The sequence below is a fragment of the Herpailurus yagouaroundi genome, unplaced genomic scaffold (assembly GCF_014898765.1).
Source record: "Herpailurus yagouaroundi ecotype Mexico unplaced genomic scaffold, PumYag 186, whole genome shotgun sequence".
Lineage (NCBI taxonomy): Eukaryota > Metazoa > Chordata > Mammalia > Carnivora > Felidae > Herpailurus > Herpailurus yagouaroundi.
In genome coordinates, this window is record NW_024412417.1 from 42,795,843 (window position 1) to 42,810,596 (window position 14,754).

Genomic DNA, 14,754 nt, shown 5'->3' on the forward strand with positions numbered 1-14,754 from the left:
CCTCGCTGAGCCTTATTTCCTTCCTTTGTAAAATTAGGATTAAAAAAAGAAGAATATTTGCGAGAATATCAAAGTGCAGTGAATTGAACGGTTAACTATTCCTATTCACTAATCACGGAGTGAGTCACTGGGCGGGGGTAGAGGAAAAAAAAAGAATTAGGTCTTTGAAGACTGACAATAAAATGTAAGGCAGCAGGAGGCAACATCCTCATTCATCTAAAAGCCGTTTCATTTATCAGAAGATTTCAGATAGTGTCTGAGAGCAACTAGGGAAATGATCTAGAGACTCACATTTGCTCCTCTCCCCCTGCTATTGTTTACCATGATAGGTCCTTGGAGTCCTGTTGAATATATAGTTTGGTGCGTTTTTTACACTTAACACTAGGCGACTACAGAGTTTCACGTCCTTAACATGTTTTTCCTCACGGGTTCGAGGTCAAGTGCACAAAAATGAATTAGTTATAATCCTTGATATATGACACTTCCTTTACGGGTCCGGTCAAGGTCTTTTTTTCTTCATTCTCTGTGAATAGTAAACACCACTAAAAGCTTTCTGCCCAACTTAATACCAAGGTAAAAATGTAGATGCCTCTATGTGACGTTTCTTCATCCTCTGTGCCTCCTGCCCCCATCCAGCAGAACCACTATTCCAAATTACGTGCACACAATTCCCTTGCTTCGCCTTTTTCATCATCTATATGTATTCCAAAACAAAGTACGCTTGGCATTGGGCTGTTTCTCCATCATTATTTTGAAAAGGCCTTAATGCTGTCTGTTTGGGACCCACCTTTTTATTGAAAGCGATGCATCTATGTTTTGTTCACACTATCGACGGAGCTGCGGCTTGTTAATTTCAAGTTTTAACACTATCTTGACTATACATTACGTCATGTATCCATTCTTGTGTCAATGAGAATTTGAGATATTTCCAGACTTTTTAGTATTTTTTAGATGCTCTCTGGATACGCAACCTCCTGACCAAGGGATTTTTCACTTCTCAACTTTTACTGTGTGAATGGCCGAGGGATGATGTCTCACGATCGTTATTTGTCTTTCCCTGAATACCAACTCAGAGGAAGATACCCTTATACATTTATATGCATCTTCTGGCCAACAACCATATATTGAGTGACTTTCTCAGAATCACAGAACCACCAGGCTGGTATCCAAGGCAAAATCATTCAGGTTTTCAAAGCTAGCCCTTCCGTGCAGTCGGCCACAGTGATGTCAACACTAGAGCAGATACCGTTAGTCTTGACGTGGCTTTCGGCTCTGAGAGTTCTTTGAACTTCTTGGTCAGTTCATTGACAGGAGATGTCCGCTATCCTAATGAGATATTTAGAAACAGTCGTCCAAGATTCTTCGGAAAGGAAAAAGAGATCTTTGAAAAACTTTACAGGATAAACAACTGAGAAAAAAAAAAGTCAAACTTCCTTTCGTGTCATCATATCGTATCAGAGTTGGAAGAAAACTAGACACGTGTGTGGCCTCTCCCAGCCGTCTGCTCGGCTACTTTATTTTACAGCCGAGAAAACTGGGAGACATACTTCCAGGTGACTTCCTCGGGGTTCCAGTATGCCAGTGGAAGACTTGCAACCAGCAATTGGTGTGCATATATTTCAGTTATCCGTTGCTCTGGGAAAAACCACCCCAAATTTCAATGACTTTAAACCATGCTTATTTTGTTTACACATAATTCTGTAGGTTTTCCGTGTAGGCTGTGTAGGTGGAGGCTGGGCTCAATCAGGTGTTTCTCACCTTGTACTGGACTCACTTGGAGGGACTTTGGTGGTCTCCGTCAGCTCACGGCGGGTTGATCTAGTGGTCCTCAGCTGGAATGGCTGGCCTCAGTTCTTTGTGCTCCTGCCTTCCTTAGACCAGTCGGGGCTTCCCCTGGTAGCAAAAGAGATCCTGGTGGTAGAGAAGATAACATCCGGTCTGCAAGCACATGTCACACCTCTGCTTCTTCACATTTGCTAGGGGTACTATTGGCCAAATTACATCACAGGGTCAAGGCCATGTTTTTTTTTTTTTTTCAACGTTTATTTATTTTTGGGACAGAGAGAGACAGAGCATGAACGGGGGAGGGGCAGAGAGAGAGGGAGACACAGAATCGGAAACAGGCTCCAGGCTCTGAGCCATCAGCCCAGAGCCTGACGCGGGGCTCGAACTCCCGGACCGCGAGATCGTGACCTGGCTGAAGTCGGACGCTTAACCGACTGCGCCACCCAGGCGCCCCTCAAGGCCAGGTTTAAGGGAGGGAGGGATGCACCTTGACTCGTGATGAAAGCAACAATAACATGACAATTGTTTTTTTCACAATGCAAGTTAATTGTTTCAATTAATTGAACTCATAGCCGAGAACAGTTTTAGGTTTATGGAAAACTGAAACAGGAAGTACAGAAATGCCCCCACATACTCACTGTCCCCCACCCTCTGCCCACAGTTTCCCCTGTTGTTAATATCGCGTATCTGTGTGGTACCTTTGTTACAGTTGATGTGCCAATAGTGATACGCTGTTATTAATAGAGTCCATCGTTCCCAGCAGGACTCACTGTGTCCTTGTGTCTTTGTGACTTTGTTAAATGTGTAATGCCATGTATCTACCATTGAACTAATATACAGAATAGTCTCCCTACCCTCCAAATCCCCTGTACCACCTGTTTCTTCTTCTTTTGACCCTCACCCTCAGCCCCAGCAACCAACAACCTCCTTACCATTTGCCTTTTCCCTCCCACATGTCACATAAGTGGATAGCCATGCCATATATAATCTTTTCAAACGGGTTTATTTTATTTAACCAGATTTTAAGGTTCCTCCCTGACCTTTTTTTCCCCTGAGATTTTATTTAAATCAAATTACTTCACATATAATGCACTATTGGGTTCAGGAGTAGAATTTAGTGATTCACCACTTACATATAACACCAGTGCTCATCCCAACAAGTGCCCTCCTCAATGCCCATTGCCCGTTTAGCCCATCCCCCACCCACCTGCTCTCCAGAGCCCTCAGTTTGTTCTCTGTATTTAAGAGTCTCTTATGGTTTGTCTCCCTGACTCTCCATGAGTGAATAGCTCATTTCTTTCTATCACTGAATCGTACCATCGTATCCATTGTGCCATCGCGTATTTACCCATTCACATATCGATGTACGTCTTGATCGTATCCAACTTTTGACAGTGAGGAATAATGCTGATGAAAACGTTCCTGAACAGATCTTTATGTGGACATACCCTTCCAGCTTTTGGGGGTAAATACCTGGGAGCACGATTGCTGGATTGTAGAGTAAGAGTAGGTCTACTTTGTATGAAACTGCCAAACTGCCTTCCAGAGAATCATTTGCGTTTCGATCAACAATGAGTGAGAGTTCCTGTTGCTCTAAGCCCTCAGTGTTGCCAGTGTTCTAGATTTTAGCCATTTCCGTAGGTGTCTGGTCGTATGTTGTTGTTATTTTAATTTGTAATTCCTTCATAGCACATGATCTTGAGCATCTTTTCATGTTTGTTTGGCACCAGAGTCAATCTACAGATCAAGCTGGGCAGAAATGGTATCTTGACATAAAGGAATGGGGGAAACATACAACCTTTTCTCTCTCTCTCTCTTTTTTTTTTTTTTTTTTTTGCAATCTACAACACAGAACCACATTTTTAGCAATAGTGTACCTCTTCTTTTTAAAAACAAAAAAATTTTTTAGACATGTATTTATTTTTGATAGAGAGAGACAGAGCACAAGTTGGGGAGGGGCAGAGAGAGAAGGAGACACAGAATCCAAAGCAGGCTCCAGGTTCTGAGCCATCAGCACAGAGCCCGATGCGGGGCTCGAACCCACAGAATGCGAGATTGTGACCTGAGCTGAAGTCGGACACTTAACCGACTGAGCCACCCAGGCGCCCCCAGTGTATCTCTTCTTATAGTACACCAGCTATATGCAGTTTATATACAGAAAACTTCCTGACATCACTTCTTAGGTATGAGCCAGGAAGTGGCACTTATTATTTTACATATTATTTTCCTCAAACATCTAGAGTTGGGCATTAAGATCGTCACTTCAGAGCAATATAAATCGAGATTTAAATGGATGGGCTATGGCTGGCACTCTTTGCTCCTGGAGTTGCCCTGTTCTGATCCCTGGATTCAGGTCCCATCTCCCGAGCAGCTGTGCCAAAGATCTTACAGCTTTGACCAACAGGAAGCCCTAGAAATGCACTGAGAGGTAGGAGAAAAGCAAAGCAAGGGCCTTTCTCTCTTCCTCTTTCAGCCTCAGGCTGTGTGTCTTAGGGCTGCTGTGTCTGATGTGAAGGGTCATCTCTCAGCACACAGGTCCCCCTTGCTTTCTTATGGCCCAGACCCTGGTGACAACACCCTCTTCCTTGGTGCCACCGAGAGATGATAGAGGCTCCCTGCCTGGTAATATCTCACTTTCCTTCCCCTCCACTGCTTGGCCTCCCCTCTTCATCTCTTTCATCACCTGTGAATCCAATTCCCCGTGCGAAACCCATCTACATTATTTATGGCTAATATTTTATTTTCTTTGGTTGGACTCTGATTCATACAGCAGCCTTCCCAAATTTCCATAGATTTTTCGAGGTAAAGATAAAATACAGGCCCAGATTGAATTCCCAAGCCTCCCATTGCATGCTGCCTCTCATGTGAAATATTTATGTATAATGTGGAATAAAACTTCTAAAAAATAATTGATGCCCTCAGAAAGATTTGAACACATACTGCCTCTATAAAACGAGAACAGTATCATCTGAAATAAAAATAAACATCAATTTGATTCACCAGTTTAGAGACAAATTCAAAGAAAGCCCCCAGGAAGTAAAACAAAAAGTCAAAGCTCTGGATATTTGGAGAGGCAACATTTACAGATTATCTGGAAAGATTTTTAAAATCATGTGATATATGGGGGCGCCTGGGTGGCTCAGTCGGTTGAGCGTCCACTTCGGCTCAGGCCATGATCTCACAGTTCGTGAGTTCGAGCCCCACGTCCGGCTCTGTGCTGACAGCTTGGAGCCTGGAGCCTGCTCCGGGTTGTGTGTCTCCCTCTCTCTCTGCCCCTCCCCCACTTGCATTCTGTCTTTCTTTCAAAAATAAATAAACGTTAAAAAAAATCATGGAGTAGTATGTACAGCTTTTACTAGTGAGGCCCTTGCCCATAAGTAACACTTATAAAATCTGCACAAAAGATTAAAACAACAAACGTTTTTGTAAGTCTCCCAAGGGGGGAAGAAATAAGAGCACTGTCTGCTGTACCAGGAGAGATTTGAAACTGTGTGTGTTTTTGTTTGCTTGTTTGTTTGTATTTTTGTCTCTCTCTCTCTCTGTTTTTTTGTTTTGTTTTGTTTTGTTTTGTTTTGTTTTGTTTTGTTTTGTTTGCAATGAGATGATTCCTCAGTCTCCACAAACTGTTCGAATGGTAGAAAGTCAGGCTTTGTGGTGTCAACGTCAAAAATTAGAAGCAGGAAGGACAGATGATAAAAGATGAGAGAAAGGGGCTACAGAAAGCGAGAGACATGAGAAATCCTAATGTAAACTCTGGCTTCTAAACTATGCATGAGAGGCCTTGGAAGATCTCAAGGGGCCCCGCGAAGAGGCAGAAGGTGGAACCGGAAAGAACCCAGAAGAGCTTCTAGCTCATCCCCAGAGAGAGACACTAGTGAGCTAACAAAGGGCAGACGCAATTTGCAGGAATTTTGCCAGGTGAGATAAGCCTAAAATAAAATGTGCAAAAGAGTACACTCTTTATAAGGCCATTCATGGGATGTTCCACAGAACAGACGACACCGATGTATGGTGAACAAAAAACAGAAAGGTGTTTGGGACTCTGCAGGAGTGAAAATTGCCTGGGAAGAGGCATCGAGGAAATTCTTATGTCGTGAGACAGAGATAAGTTATACAGGGGTATGCGCTTGTTAAGATCATACACCTAATATTTGTGCTTTTCGTTGTCTAAAGACTTCAAAAATTGCGTGAGATAGAAATATGCATAATAATAGAGCACTATATTTCAATACCTAGTCAATGTAGACACCATGCTAAGAAAACAGTATCAAAATTACCCAGTGCACAGGGCGCCTGGGTGGCTCAGTCGGTTAAGTGTCTGACTTCAGCTCAGGTCATGATCTCCCAGTCTGTGAGTTCGAGCCCCGCGTCGGGCCCTGTGCTGACAGCTCGGAGCCCGGAGCCTGCTTCGGATTCTGTGTCTCCTTCTCTCTCTGCCCCGCCCCCCCGACCCCCCTCATGCCCTGTCTCTCTCACTCTCAAAAATGAATAAATGTGAAAAAAAAATTAAAAATTGCCTGGTTCAAATTAGAACACTTGAGTACAAGGGAAAAAAGAAAACTTAAGTGTCAATTATGAATCCCTGAAATGCCACCGGCCCAAAAAGGTTTATAGGATCAAATGTTAAAAATGCTTGTGTCTCACATACATTTATTACAAAAATTTTTTAAGGACAGAGAAAAAGATGTAAAGTTCTAGTCCACATTTTACAAGGTCTGCAAAAACTTCACTGTCCACACTGCAATAAAATGGCAGAAGGAGAAGGGCACCCAGCTGGCTCAGTCGGCTAAGCATCCAGCTCTCGGTGTCCGCTCAAGTCACGATCTCATGGTTTGAGCCCCATACTGGGCTCTGTGCGGACAGTCTGGAGTCTGCTTTGGATTCTCTCTCCCCCTTTCTGCCCCTCCCTGTTTCTCTCTTTTTCTCGAAATCAATCAATAAACATTTTAAGAAATGGCAGAAAGAGAGAGAAATATAAGCCAACGTAACTTACACATTCAAACTCATAAATTCCAATTAAAAACCAGGGGCTTTCATGAGCTGAGTCTAGGGAGACTCAGAAATGCTACTAAATTGCAACAAATTAAAACAGTGACCAACATTTCAGAGAAAAGCATCAAGAGACGTTTAGATTATTTAGATTTTACTCTGACAAAGTGCAACTAAATTTTAAAATGTAGTTTGTTGAAAGTCATCGCATTTAATCAAACCTCTGTTGTTATTGCTGTAATACACTTATTAGAAATATTAATATTGGAACTCAAGTTGTATGAGTTATTGGTGTTTTTATTGTTATTTTCCTAAAGTCACGACACAACAGAATTCCCCTGTTTTCTGTTTACTCCGTATTGGCTTCCTGCATATTATCATCGAAGGAAGGATATTTTTGCCACTTTTGAGAGTTTCAACATCTTTTCCAACAACTTTTTAATCTTTTGATATTAAAGTACATATCTCACATTCATTATTTCTCCTCTTAATTTTTTTTTAATCTAGTTGAAATGATGAAATTTTTTTCAATTGTTTTCATGTGATATCCCTGGCTAGTGTTTCCAAAATTACTACTCTCCCCACCTTTAAACACTGTCCTTCTACTTTGCTTTTTATTTGCTCTTGCAGATCTTGAGAACATTCATCACTAACTGGCACTTTAATTTTATAATTCGTTCATTGTCTGCGTCTCCCGATAGAATATGATCTGTAAATGATGCAGGGATTTTACTCATTTGGCTGAGCTGTTATATCCCAACAGACAATAGAATTCCTGACATATAACCATCGATTTATGAATATTTATTCAATGAGTTAATGGTTTGCACATACTTCCAATGCTTTTATTAACTCCTAGATGTCTACATCTTCTGGAATAGCTGTCATTTTGTCTTGCAATCTGTTTATGTTGTATTTATCAGATGACTAGAATCTCTGACGATCGGCTAGAGATAGACCAAGGCTCACTATATAGCCATGATTGACGCTCAGTGCTAAGTAGAGAGGAATGTTTGAGTGGGGATTAATAGAATTCATCAGACCCCTAGAGTACTTTCTTTTCCTTTTGGTTCTTTCTAGGCAATCTCAAATGCTGACTCCCATTAGGAATACTTAGATAACGAGCATCCCTGCATTAATAACACAGCTCAGCAATACGTTTAAAAAAAAAACAGTAAAAGGCCAAGCTTAAAAATATATTTTAATTCTAAAAATGCAAGGAAGCTTCAATAATAGAAACTACTCCATCTCCTTAAAATATTATGACAGAAAAGGAAAATATGCTCATCTAACTACTTAAAAAAATACCTGAGTAAATGAAGAAATCTACTTCGTTCAAGGATGACAAGAATCAATACTGTAAAGACCATCTTCCTCCCCAAATTGATCTATACATCTAAAGCAATCCTAATCACATCCCAATAGCATTTTTCATGGGCTTTGACAAAGTGTTCCTAAAATTAATATGGAAGAGAAAATGTAGAAGAATGCAAGAAGCTAACTAATATTTCCATTAAAAATGAGATTAGTTTGATCAGAAATAAAAAAAAAATATATATATATATATGTAAAGTTTAACTAATTAAAGGAAAGTGATATTAATGCAAACTGCACACAGACTGGTCATTAGAACCCAAGGGAGAGTCCATAAATAAAATAAATTTGCATGCATTTGGAAAGTCAGTGAAGAGCTGGAATTTAAGAGGGAGAGAGCCCTTCTACAACCCTCATGGGCACAGACCCTATTGACGTCCGTGTGGATGGTGCCCCCTAGCGAGATGGACCGTGCATTACATGCAGGTGGTGCAAGGAAGTTCTGCCTTTCCCATCCTGAAGGAGCAAGTTAATCAATGTGTTGTTTGGGGTCATTTGGTCATGGATTTGGAGAACAAATGAAGTTGAACAACCCTTGAAATATCTACACAAATAAATGATTAAAGAATACTGCTTTTATTTTTTTATTTCTTATTTTTTTTAATTTTTTTTTCAACGTTTTTATTTATTTTTGGGACAGAGAGAGACAGAGCATGAACGGGGGAGGGGCAGAGAGAGAGGGAGACACAGAATCGGAAACAGGCTCCAGGCTCCGAGCCACCAGCCCAGAGCCCGACGCGGGGCTCGAACTCCCGGACCGCGAGAACGTGACCTGGCTGAAGTCGGACGCTTAACTGACTGCGCCACCCAGGCGCCCCAAAGAATGCTGCTTTTAAAAAGAACTTCAAAAGTGTTACAAGAAACTATATGAGCACATGATTATAATATCAGTATAAGGAGTTTTCTTTCCAAAGACACAGAAAGTAAAATCGATGCAGGAAAAGATTGAAAACTTTAACTGAATCAACCTTAACTTCATTTGTATTAAAAACAGCTTCATAGGGGCGCCTGGGTGGCGCAGTCGCTTGGGCGTCCGACTTCGGCTCAGGTCACGATCTCGCGGTTCGTGGGTTCGAGCCCCGCGTTGGGCTCTGGGCTGATGGCTCAGAGCCTGGAGCTTGTTTCCGATTCTGTGTCTCCCTCTCTCTCTCTGCCCCTCCCCCGTTCATGCTCTGTCTCTCTCTGTCCCAAAAATAAATAAACGTTGAAAAAAAAAAAAGAAAAAAAAAAAAACAGCTTCATACACAACTGTTAAAAAACAAGGAAAATGCTGAGGAAAAATATATGCTGAATTGTCCAAAATATGTATCGAATACCTCCAAATAAATTTGAAAAACATAATTTTTAAAAGTTCTACAACTTAGTACCTGGGTGGCTCAGTCGGTTAAGCATCTGACTTTGGCTCAGGTCATGCTCTAGCAGTTTGTGAGTTCGAGACCCGCGTGGGTCTCTGTGCTGACAGCTCGGAGCCTGGATACCGCGTCGGATTCTGTGTCTCCTTCTCTCTCTGCCCCTCCCCCACTTGTGCTCTGTCTCTATCAAAAATAAATGAAATATTTAAGAAACGTTAAAGTTCCACAACTTAAACGTTCTTCCAAGAAGACTAGATACAAATTACAAATACAATAAAAAGATAACCTAGCTACTAAGAAAGAAAATCAAACCTGTGTGGTACTTTTTTTACAGAATAGATTGGCAGTTTTTAAAATATCGAATCATATTAGTTGGCAAGCGGAAGGAATCATGATCTATGCCGTCATAAAATGCTACAGGGATTGAAATTGGATAAAGTTTTATTTTACATTTCCATTAAACTGGAAGTTTTAAATTAACTATAATTAATCCATATGACCAAAAAATTAGAGAAAGCGAATCATAACTCTGCACTAACCAGAAACATTTTCCAATCTTCATGTACTTGAAAGCAAAATTCAGAAAGTCATTTTATATTGTACAATGAAAATGAAGTACAAACATCCATGAAACGTGTATGTTTATACACACTCATATATATAGGTAATATATATGTAATATGTAATATCTCTCACACACATCAAATCTCCATCCTTGCTTTCGTAGGCCAAAGCATACAAGAGCAAAGGGATATTCATCATATCGAAATAATTTCCCAGAAAAGTCCTCAATTTAAAATATATAAAATTGTAAAATAATATGAATTGCATTATGTGATTACTGTGGGAAATATCTTTTAAGTTAATTTACTTTGTTACTTCCAAGTTTGATATTTTTCTTTCTTCAGGGACTTATATTTCAAATCGATTTAATTTGTCGCTCATACTTTCTCTACATTGCGCCATGCAGAGTGAGCCAGAGTGCAGACAGGGTATCAAGATGCCTCTGAAAAGAATGAAATCTTGCCATTTGCAACAACGTGGATGGAACTGGAGGCCATTTTGCTAAATGAAGTAAGTCAGTCAGAGAAAGACGGATATCATATAATCTCACTCGTGTGGAATTTGAGAAACTTAACAGATGACCATGGGGGAAGGGAAGGAAAAATAAGATACAGAGAGGGAGGCGAACCATAAGAGACTCTTAAATACAGAGAACAAACTGAGGGTTGATGGGCGTGGGAGGGTGGGGGGAGGGGAGATGGGTGATGGGCACTGAGGAGGGCACTTGTCAGGATGAGCACTGGGTGTTGTATTTAAGTGGCGATCATGGGAATCTACTCCTGAAGCCAAGACTACACTCTATGTTAGCTAACTTCATACAAAAAACATGCCTCTGAGTTGGTATTTCTATTTTGTCTGGAAAGGAGAGCCATGGGCCCGTCTCGTCCTCACCAATAGCTTGATAATCATGCCTCCAGCCCCCTGCCTTTGCTTTGCACACTGCATTGTCCCGTCCAGGGCTAAGAAGCCTCATGAATTAAGCAGCTATTAAGAGAATTTTATGTTGCTTTTTATATTTATTTTACAAATTTGATCCAAGCCTTTGTGAGTAATGTATATTCTGTGCTTAAAGGGAAATATATTATTTACATTGAATACCTCACACACCGTCTTCAAATACCTCTGAAACGCATTGTAGCATCTGCCTTTTAGCATGTGGTTCTTGACATGAAATAAAATATTAACACTCTATATTTTATACTGTAAATAATTGATGTTGTTGTCCCACGGGCTCTGAGTGATATCAACCTTCCAACGTACGGCCCTTCTTCAGATCAAGCCAGATCTCTTCTCCGCTTCGAAGTTGAGAAGGTTTCAGAGGAGAGCAAAACAAAGGAGAAAGGGTGATAAAAGGTGTGTGTGTACCTGAGTGTCAGTGTTCTGTTGCAGATGCGTGTGGAGCTGGCTGCCAGATTTGCTTGAAACTTCTCAGGATGTTGCGAACCCCGTCCGAATCGCTCCACAATATAGTGTCAACTTTTCTTTCCGGGGCCCCTTGCTTCAGTCACAAGACTTCAGAAAGGATGAACATATTTTCTAGACGAGGATCCTGGCTGAACCACATTTTTTCTCTCAGGTCAAGCACGGATTCTGTCAAGAGTGCCTTATTTTGCTCGGTTTTATACATCTAATGTTTGGCTTATAGGATGGGGGGGGCGTGAAAGAAGAGGAACATGAAGCCCCCGTCAGGCAGGAGAGAGGGCGCATGCCTCATATTTTTTGCAGCAAAATTCTAGTTAGTCAGAATCCAAGGAAAACCATTTATGACTTGTTAGCCAACTTTTTAATAATTTCAAAAGCTCAAATAGGAAGAAAATATTCCCACGCCGCTTGCTACACAGCTCTCTCTGCCATCACACATACCCTCACATCACTACCCAGCATGATATAGTCACACGCACATACACAGACACCAACTCCCGCTGACACACACACACTTAAATGCCACAAAGACTCCTTCTCCCAGACATGCATTCCCTCTTACCCGTCACTGTGATGTTGTGACGTAGAATAAGGAATATATATTTACTCTTCATCCCCGTTTCCGGCACAGAGCTCCTTTAATCCTTGAGAATTTTTCAATGATGAGAGCAACAAAGGTATCTCTTGTTATGTTCATAAGGTGATTGTTGGACCGCACTCATGAGTGGGAGCTGGTTGCCGGGGCAACACATCTTGTGATTAAAGTGTTGGAACTTTCAGTCCTGCGCCCTGACTTCTGGGGGAGGGGAGAGGAGCTGGAGGTTGAATCAGGTGCCCATGACCAACGATCTAATCCATCGTGCCTGTGTAACGAAGCCTCCACAGAAACCCAATAGGATAGAGTTTGGAAGGCTTCCAGGTTGTTGAACCCATGGAGCTGTGGAGAGAGTGGGGTGCCTGGAGAGGGCACAGAAGTCTGTGCCCTTGTCCCGTCCCTGGCCCTACACGTTTCTTCCCTCTGGTTGTTCCCGAGTTATATCCGTTTACAATACACTGCTGGTCTAGTAAGTAAAATATTTCTGTTGAGTTCTATCGCCATTCTAGTAAATGAGATGAACCTAAAGCAGGTGGGGTGGGTCATGGAAATCTCTGATTTATAGCCAGTCAGGAGTACAGGTAACAATCTGCATTTGCAACTGGCATGTGAAGGGTACAGAGCTCTTCACCAGTGGGGTCTGATGTTGTCCCGATAGACGGCACCAGAATGGAGTTGAATTGTAGGACATCCAGCTTGTGTTGCAGAGAACTGCCCTTTGTTGGTGGTGGAACCCCCCGTGTTGCATCCGGGTCCAGGAACCCTCAAATAAACACACTGACATGTAGGCATATATCTCCAAATCTGTCAAACCACGACAGCTGCCGTGGAGCCTGGATACAGAGTTTGCACCCCTGACCACCGCCCTGCACTGCCTGTCTGCAAAAGCATTCACATCACATGCTTCCCCCTCTAACCTCAAGGTGACTCAGAACTTAAGTCTTCGGGGCTTGGCGAACGTCACTGTTTTGGTGGCAGTACTAAAATCCACAACTTATTCTTTCTCTTTGCAGTAGAATCTGCAAAATATAAGACACACGTCCAAGTTTCAATTCTGGATAAACTATTAATTAACTAATTCAGTACGAGTGTGAACCAACCTCTGAATGGGACATACTTATTCTAAAACTTGTCTATTTGAGATTCAAATGTAGCCGGGCAGACTGGCTGTAAATTGGTTGTAAATCGCACAACTCAAACTCTAAGTGAGAAGGAGGATAGAGGAGAAAAACACGATATTTTAAATTTAAATTGTTAATTTACTTCCTAAATATTAAAATTAAGTGCAAGACCCAAAAACAAAGAGAAAATAATGCAGATAAGGTGATAATTGAACTAGGAAAAGCACATCCTAGTTCATCAACATCAGGCACCCAGGTCTTGGCTTCTAATCAATCGTCTCAGCAAAGAGACAAGGATTCCTTGGAGAAATGGCCGATTCCAGGACCCGGGCGGGAAATACACAAGAGTAGCCTGATGTATCTCCTGCAGCCAGAAAGTAAGAAGCGCTAACGCAAAATGCACGGAGCAAAAACAAACAAAAAGAAAACCACAATGAGGTTGTATGTCAGGGGACCGTAGGGAACAAATAAAGAGCTTCCAATGGCCCAATCCAGAACAACTTGGGGAGCAAACTTAACGAAGTAGGTTGATATTATAGCCCAAGGTATAAAATAAACATCCATGAGGCCACACTGGTATAAATATCTAAGTCAATCAGTCAATAAAAATCTTTGATGCAGAATTCCAAATAATTTATGTAGCCACTACCCTCTGGAGGAAGTGGAGCCTAACCACCCCCACTGGTCTTACGCGTGTGCTGCACACAAGGAGCAACCATGAAGTTGAGCAACCTACAAAATGCCCCCTCAGACGGGCATCAGGCTCACGTCAGCGGTGGCAGTGTGTGCTCTTGATGTGGTTTAATGGGACTAGCACTTCCCCTCTGTGCTCCTCCTTCCCCAAACTCTTAACTCCGGTTTAATCACGAGAGAAACATCAGACGTGCCCCAGTAGAAGAGCATTCTGCGGAAATACCCAATCGGTATTCCTTAAAACTGCCAAGGTTAGCTACAGCAAGGACAATCTGAGAAACGGTTATAACTCGGGGAGTTTAAGGAGACACGGCAGCTAAATGTGATGTGGCATCTCGGGTAAGACCCTGAAACAGAACGAGAACATTAGGCAAAAACTAAGGAAAATCTGAACGAAGTATAGACATTTCATACTAATAATATCTCAGTGTTAGGAAATGTAACAATATTTGCAGTTGTACTAAATGTGCTACACATGCGGGAAAACTGGGTATGAGGTATATGGGGAGTCTCTGTATTATCTTCTTAGTTTTCTGTAAACTACCCTTAAAAAGTGAAGTTTATTAAAAAAAAAATTAAATCCGAGTAGGCAGGCAAGGAAGACCTAATTATAGAAAATCTTCCTTTCTCAGAGGAATTTGGGGGAGAGTTAAAAGCCACCCTAACGACATTCTACCCGTTGGGGAGGGAGCTTTCCTGGGACTCTGCGGAGCATAAGGGAAGAGAGAAATTTCTGATGTGCACTCGCCGACACCTGTTTCCACCTGCCCAAATGGGAAAACCAACGACCAGCGTTTCACATTCTCTGCCTCTGCCTCCGTGTTTTGAACAAATACGGTATGAATCACCATGGGTTTTA

General features: G+C 41.7%; 1 long non-coding RNA gene across 1 annotated transcript; it reads right to left on the minus strand.

Moving 5' to 3' along the window:
* Positions 1-207: 207 nt before the first annotated feature.
* On the minus strand, positions 208-12,207 carry LOC121043236 (uncharacterized). Its single transcript, XR_005796753.1, has 2 exons — positions 12,049-12,207; positions 208-1,911 (listed from the first exon to the last, which is right to left on the minus strand). It is a non-coding gene; the product is annotated as an uncharacterized LOC121043236 (long non-coding RNA).
* Between the last annotated feature and the right edge of the window lie 2,547 nt (positions 12,208-14,754).